The sequence below is a fragment of the Meleagris gallopavo genome, chromosome 5 (assembly GCF_000146605.3).
Source record: "Meleagris gallopavo isolate NT-WF06-2002-E0010 breed Aviagen turkey brand Nicholas breeding stock chromosome 5, Turkey_5.1, whole genome shotgun sequence".
Lineage (NCBI taxonomy): Eukaryota > Metazoa > Chordata > Aves > Galliformes > Phasianidae > Meleagris > Meleagris gallopavo.
In genome coordinates this window covers 21,535,769-21,536,197 of record NC_015015.2, presented here as the reverse complement: position 1 = coordinate 21,536,197, position 429 = coordinate 21,535,769, and positions in this window count along the sequence as shown.

The following is a 429-nucleotide window of genomic DNA, read 5'->3' as shown; positions in this document are numbered from 1 at the left end:
GCTGCAAGGAGCTCCCAAGGCTCTGATGTCTTCACAGAATCACAGAATCACAGAATCACAGAATTGTAGGGGTTGGAAGGGACCTCTAGAGATCATCGAGACCAACCCCCCTGCCAAAGCAGGTTCCCTACACCAGGTCACACAGGTAGGCGTCCAGGCGAGACTTGAATATCTCCAGAGAAGGAGACTCCACAACCTCCCTGGGCAGCCTGTTCCAGTGCTCCGTCACCCTCACCGTGAAGAAGTTCTTACGCACATTCGTGCGAAACTTCCTATGCTGCAGCTTATGTCCGTTTCCCCTCGTCCTGTCTCCACGTACCACTGAAAAGAGACTGGCCTCACCACTATGGCCGCCACACCTCAGATATTTATAAACCTGGATCAGGTCCCCTCTCAGTCTTCTTTTCTCAAGGCTAAACAGACCCAGTT